This window comes from Buteo buteo, chromosome 20 (genome assembly GCF_964188355.1).
Source record: "Buteo buteo chromosome 20, bButBut1.hap1.1, whole genome shotgun sequence".
NCBI lineage: Eukaryota > Metazoa > Chordata > Aves > Accipitriformes > Accipitridae > Buteo > Buteo buteo.
In genome coordinates, this window is record NC_134190.1 from 10550299 (window position 1) to 10556578 (window position 6280).

Below are 6280 nucleotides of genomic sequence, written 5' to 3' on the forward strand. Positions count from 1 at the left end.
GTTTTAAAAAGAATCATTACCGAGCAAATACCGAAAATTAGGTGCTATGAAAAAAATTATATACTGGTGAATCAGAGCCGGGCGCTCCCTCCCCCTCAAGAAAAAAGAAAAGCTCCATAGTCGATGCCAACAAAATCATCTCACGGTTGTGAACTTTAGTGAAATCTTGCAGGAGACAGATTATTTCTGATTGATGGTTCGTGTTTTAGTGGAATGCACAGATTGACATTTTGAGACAGTTGTGTCAGTTTATAAGGGACTGAAATTTTTATCTTGAGTTGCTTCTTGTGGAAACCAGTTGTAAAACAGGGAAGTTTGCTTAAAAAAAAATAATGGAGTGTGCGTCTTGAAGATGGGCTGTAAAAACGTGAGAATTCAGACTTTGAATCTGTTTTCTTTGGCCCAGGGGGTAGGTGAAGTCAGGATCAGGCTGGATTATATTATATCATAGGAAGGGAGGCTAATGCAGTTTCGAATGTAAAGGCATTTTAAAGAGATGGTCTCCTTTAAGTGCTGATGATATTTTGGTGGTGATGGCTGATTTTTCTCTCTTTCTCTTTCCTTCCCTCCCTGAGTCTCTCTCTCTCTCTCTCCCCCTCCCTCCCTCTCCTTTCCCCCCTTTTTGTTCAGGCAGAAATTGAGGAGGTTAAGAGGGAGGTGTTTACAATAAAGCTGCAAAGAGAATTAACATTTGCTCATATATTTTGACGTTTGGTAGGGCTGGTGAAGCAAAGCATTAGATAAAGCCCAAGATGTTTCATTTTGCTTTGGTAATCTACTTATGGAAGGCAGTGTAAAATCAATCTTGCCAAGCAGAAAGAGAGTTGGTGGAGTCTAAATTCTATTTTCGAGAGCCAGCCAGTTTATAAAAATGGTGAATATTTTTTTCCTATAAATTGAAAGTGGATCTTTTGAATGCAAAGCTGCAATTGTTTTAAAAACAGTTATTTATTATTTCCAAGAGAGACTGGTTAACTGTAAAGTAGATGTAACAAAATAATGAGGTGAATGAACCCTAACTGTACATATTCTTGACATAAATGAAATGCACAGTATTGTAGCAGGTGAAGTGAAGCATTGTCTATCAGGGCTGTTTTTCTTGGCTGCATCTCAGATTGTGTGTGGGATCCTAACCTCAGGCACAATAGCATTCATAAACAGCAATACATTGCTGCTCTTTCTACAGCAACACATAAATACTCATTTTTAAACGAAAACAATCTTATTAAATACCATTCATTCATATCTGGATTTACAGATGCTTGTTACTTTTTGAAACCTGTACTCCATATAATCGTTTTGTACTGGGCAATGTATAAAGCAGTCTTATGCTAGAACATTATAAGGTCATAATAAATAATGTTTTAAAGATATAATTAGCTACTTTATGCTAGGAGAGTGCATTTTAAGTATCCTGCTGCTGCATTAGCAAGCCACCAGAAAACAGAAATGAAATGACCTTGCATAGATTTCTTTATTACTATTATTTCTAAGGAAGGATTTTACAGGCGATAATGGGAATCAGACTAGCTTCGGTTCAGCCTCTTCTGCTGTGACCAATATGCAGTTACTAAAACGTGCTAATTACTTTAGCGTTCTTTGGATGCGTTTTTAACGTTGTGATCAAGGCGCAGCAGTGAAATTCTAGGTCATGCTTTTATACACTAAACAAAATCTGCTGTTATTTTTTTCCCCCAGATTGGCTGAAATGAGGGTGAGCGGTGGCTGAATGTTAGACCGTTGCTGCCATGCTAAGCTAATTCCTACATGTGAACCAAAAAACAGCTCGGTGCTCTTTCACCATGAACAAGGACAGCCCTCCTCTTTGTACCGTAATTCACCCCACCCTCCAAAAATCGAATATTAATATAATTTGAGATTTAACTGGTGGAACAGCCATCAGGACAGCAATGCCCCGCAGCTGAAATAATATTTAAAATAGAAGGGATTTGACATTTGAGAAGTCAGTGGCTTGAAATACCCAGTTGTACTTAGCTAATTCAGTCCTTAACCTCTGGTTTCAAATAAATCAATTACAGTCGATTCCACTTCAGTTCAGAAGTGCACGAGGTTTTTAGTTAATTGAATACATTTTATTCACTTGCTAGGAGTATTCATTTATCCAAACCCTTACATTTAAAGGCGATTTCTTTATTGTCCATGATAAATTCGACTGCGTAATCAGATCAGCTCCTTGTTTGTTTACTCGTCTTCTGCCTCGCATTTAAATTCCAGAATGTGCACTTCCCTTTCCCTCCTCGGTACGTGCATGTCTCAGCCCAGACCAGATTCCCAGAGCATCAGCCCTCGCGTTCGCAAAGTGTAGCTAAAATAACAAGCGCCCTTCCGACGGGGAGCAACGCGACGCCCGTCCCAGCTAGTGAGGGCAGAGTGATTTAAACCGGCTCGATAATCAAATCACGAAAGGTCGGGAGTGTAAAAAATAAATGGTGCCTCTGATTCTGTCCCGTGCACCTTTTCTGAATCGAAGGGCTCTGTCTCTGCTCCTTGCCCTGCAAGCAGTGGGAGCAGTTAACTCTTAGAGTGGATTTGGAGCCGGCTCGGCGTCGGCGGGAGAAGATTTTTGTCGAGCAGTGGGCAATGAAGTTGTGTCACAGATCCACTTTGAACGGATATTGATATACACTGTACTTTGTGTGTGGTGTTTGCAGAATCCTGCTGGCATTGGTTTGCTGTTTTGGAAAGGAAAGGGGTTAATTAGCGTCATTATCAATCACTAATGCTTGTCTAACGTGTCCAAAGAATAATCAAGTTAGGGGACTGCATGAAGCTAACATCTGCTTCATTCCAGCTAAAGATTTTTCCCTATATCGTTCAATTATTGGAAGTCCACACTGGTTTCAGGCTTTGTCAGGGCCATAAAATAGGGTCAGATCATTAGAAATCTAGAATAGAGGGGAAAGTGCAATATAAATAACAAATGGCTTCATTATTTGAGTTACAGGTGCAAGAATGGCCGTGAAAATGAGCAGGGATTACTAGAACGAGCTCCTTCTTTTTATCTCCAATATGGAGGAAAAGAGAAATCAGCCAAGACCAGTTCCTAAATCATTTATTCTGCATAGGTTGCAGCCTGTCTGTTTGCAATATTTAGTTTAGTAACCCCAAACTCCCAGAAACAAGTAGTTTAAAGCAAGTGATTGGAAACAGAGGAAAAGTAAAAGTCTGTCATGACCCATTACTAGCGGAACCTTACTGGCTTCTGAATAGCAAAATAGGCTTGTTTCTCTTCTTTCTAGTTGAAGTTTCTAGGCTTTCTTGGGTGGCTGAAACAGCTGATATTTCGGGCAGGGTAAATAAAAATATAGCTCATGGTGGTGGTAAAGGTTTGTGTCCTTGAACTGCAGCTCCTCTGTCTGGTGCCTGGTGCTGTAGATACAAAGGTGACAGATCTGTGGTCTTTTATTCCCTCTTACAATCACCGTAGCCACGTCTCTCTGATGCTGAGTTCAACTTTGGTGGCTCAGAGGGCCAAAATTTCTTATCTAGCCAACAGACTGGTTAGAGCACCTTCACTGAGCACCACACTTTCACAGGGTGGAAATCAGACAGGCGAGAGCTTTCTGGTAGGGTGGTTGGTTCCCAGTGGCACTTTTCTTTCAGGCCCTGATTTTGCAAGGCAGGTGCCAGCACCCAAAGCCTGTGGTTTCCCCGTGCAAGTATGTGAGTCCCTCCCTCTCAAAACCAGGGCCCTGACGTGACTCTAAGCTCCATGGTTATTGTCCCGTTTGTAGTCACGGAGCTCGTTTGCGCAGACACCTTCAAACCAGGGTAAGGAGGGTAAACTGGAAAAGCACAGCCTAGGTGAGGAAGAAATTTATCTTGTGTTCGGGGCAGGAGGGTGGAGGACTGCCGGGTGCGAAGTGCGAGCTATTTCACCGCGTCGTTGCTCGAGCATGCTGCGCGCACATACAAACGCACATCCTAGTTTCTATAGGAGATCTGCAGCATCTACACGAAGACCTTCGCCATCCAGAGATGCTCTCAAGCCCCATTGCTGTTGTTGCCTGTAGTATAGTTAATTCCCTTTGTAATACTCTATTGAAAGCAGATGCAGGGGCTCTGAATAGAGAGTTGTTTTCTAGCAGGAGTGTGGGCTGTGCAGTTACACTTACAGGCTGGGGGATGTATATTTCTTCTACATGATGTTTTTGGTTATGTTCTTACCCGCTTGTTCATCCTGCAAAACTTCATGCCTCGGCGCTGCTTTGGGCACAGCTGCCCCCCTCTTCTCTGTGTATGATCCGCCCTGATCCCCAAAGCTGAGGATAAAGAAGCAGAGGTGTGAAATATTTGGGGCACATTTCTGGTTGTAGAGCAGTATATTTTTTGGAACTGCCAGGAGAAGGGGAGAGCTGCCTTCCCTTTCCTCCTTTCCTTCTCTCTTTCTCCCTCCTTTCAAGCCGGCAGACAGCCTCCCCTCCCTCCAGCATGCCCTCCTTGCCCCCTCCCTTGCTGCTGGATGCTGCTCCCTGTGCTCGTCCTGTCTCTCCTCTGATGCTGTGGCCATTCCTCTCCTGTGACAGAGATTATCTCTCTGCCCTGCAAACAGGGCAGCTTGGACGATAGCTGGGGGAGGCACCCCACGCTGTGGCACAGGCTGCTGTGTCCAGGCAGGGGAAGGGCAGTGGGGCAGCACTGGGGGGAAGGCAGGGTCTGCTCCTGGCCTCAGAGCTCCTTTCCTCATTAGGCCTAACGAGCTACACTATCATAGTGCTAAAAAGGAGCTCCTGCAATCCATGCTCAGGTTTTGGAGCCTGTGGCTCTTAGTACGGGTGTCGATGACGCAGGTCTAGAAGCTGATGGGTGTCTCATTGCCACAGGGCCTGGGTGCGGGCTGTTCCTGGGGTGCTGGTGTTTGGGGTGGGGGCTGGCAAGCTGGCTGCTGGGGCTTCTTCCCATCCCCGTGCCCCTGTGAGAGCTTGCAGCTATCCTGCTGGAAGGGATGGGGTTTTGCAGGGAGCTGGGGAAAGGGAGAGAAAGCCGGAGGTGGATGTGGCTTGGAAGAAAATCAGATGGAAAAGGGGCGATTGAGGTTTTTGCCTTCTGTCTCCAGGAGAGCCTGGACAGGGCCCTGGTAGGGGGGATGGAGATCACCCCGTCCCTTGCTGCAGCTGCTTTTGGAAAGTTTCCTGGGAAAGGGCTGGGGAAACTGGAGCCTCCAGCAGAACTGGCTGCTGCTACGACCCTCTCGGAGGCCGGCTGTTTATTTGTTCGCATTGTTGTACCCGGGGAGGTTTTTCACCTAGGGCGCCTTTCTCCCTGCCTGTCTGTGTGCCGGTGTGTAGAGATGCGGCTGTCTGTAGAGGTGTGCGTGCATCTGTCTCGATGGGTGTTCATGCGTGTGTGCGTATCTATCTATTTATCTTTATGGGCGTGTGTATTTATCTCTCCATCCCCGAGACTTTTGGAGAGGCTGGGAGAAGAGGGGGTGGGGTGGGCTGTCTCCCGGATAGTTGATATTCCAGGTTCAGCCTCTTTCTCCGCTCTCATTCTCTAAACCCAGCCAGGGGGAGTGTCGCCCCAGGCCGAACATATGCTTCTTTCCATTGCACTAATCCACCTTCAGCGTGGAGGAATAATTGCTCGAGTGTCCATGGCTCCTCGGCGCTTTGTCCCTCGCTGGCTCCCATCAGCTTGGCACACGCCATTTCAATCAAATCCTTTCAGAGCCCTGTCTCCTTTTATCACGTCCCCGCTCCGGCGAGAGGAGGGAGGGGAGGACCGGGCTCCCCGCAGCCCCGGCCGGGTTCCCCCCCGTCCCCCCACCGGGAACAAAAGGGCCACCGAGCAGCACCGGCCTGACTTTGCTCTCTGCCTGCAAAGGCGTTCGAGTATGTTGTTGTTGCTAGGAAAAAAAAAAAAAAAAAAAAAAAAAAAGAGAAAGAAAAGCCATCCCGCCGGGTGGCTGAGCTCTTCTCCCCGGTGCGGTGAAGGGGGCAGCTCCGGGAGCCAGCCGGACCGTGTGAACCCCCCACCTCTCGGTTAGTTGTGCTGCTGGTGAGAGAGGGCAAGGGCTGGGAATTAGCGGCCGGAAAACTCCCGCGACTCTCCGTGGCCAGGGGAAGAGGGGGGAGCTGCAGGAATCTGCCCTCACCCCAGCTTTCCCCCCCTGGCCCGGCAGGGACGGCCCTAACCCGGCGGGACAGAGCCGCTGGGCGCGGCAGGGGGGCAGGGATGCTCCCACCCTCCCCGGCCGGCTCGGGACCCTCGGAGTTAAAAGAGGGTTAAAAATTCCTCCTAGGAACCCCGAGCTGAG